This window comes from Numida meleagris, unplaced genomic scaffold, assembly GCF_002078875.1.
Source record: "Numida meleagris isolate 19003 breed g44 Domestic line unplaced genomic scaffold, NumMel1.0 unplaced_Scaffold667, whole genome shotgun sequence".
NCBI classification, from domain to species: domain Eukaryota; kingdom Metazoa; phylum Chordata; class Aves; order Galliformes; family Numididae; genus Numida; species Numida meleagris.
Window position 1 is genome coordinate 29962 of NW_018364882.1, and position 624 is coordinate 30585.

A 624-nucleotide genomic window follows, 5' to 3' on the forward strand; every position below is an offset into this window, starting at 1 on the left:
GGACCAAAAAATGGTCAGCTCAACATAGGGCCTCCGGTCCCATCTGGAGGCCCCAGTTACATGGGGACTGATATCCCCTATCAAGCCATGAATTGGGCGAGAGCCAAGTCTTCTTCCTCACGTGGCTCAAGCATCGTAGCCCGAGTCACCTGGGGCGGCTTTTTCCTTTTATTAGGGACTACAAAGTCCTCTAAGTTCCAAGTATTTTCCGGTATTCATTCAATTATTCGCACCCCTGTTCTTTTGGAGGTACTTGGAAATTTTGGGTAGTCCCTTAGTTGTTTCCACGGCACGATTATGACGTATCCCCTGCTCTGCGCAGATTGGTGAACTGAGCAGCCCTGAGCAGAGCTGGGCGCTGCCGGGGGCCCCAGGCGGGCGGGGCAGTGGGTCACAGCGGGGCCCGTTGTGACGCGTCTCCGTGCCCCTGAGGTGCAGCGGTGACAGCGCCGTGCCCCACACTTTCTGTCAGGACTCTGCTGGGTCAGGACAGGAGCAGGCCGACGCCGCTCAGAGCAAATCGCAGCGTTTCCCTCCGGGGCTGGAGGGAACCTTGCCCACCCGGGCCCTGCCCCCTCCGCAGCCTCAGCCCTCCTCCTCTGCGATGGCGGAGAGAGCCGCCCC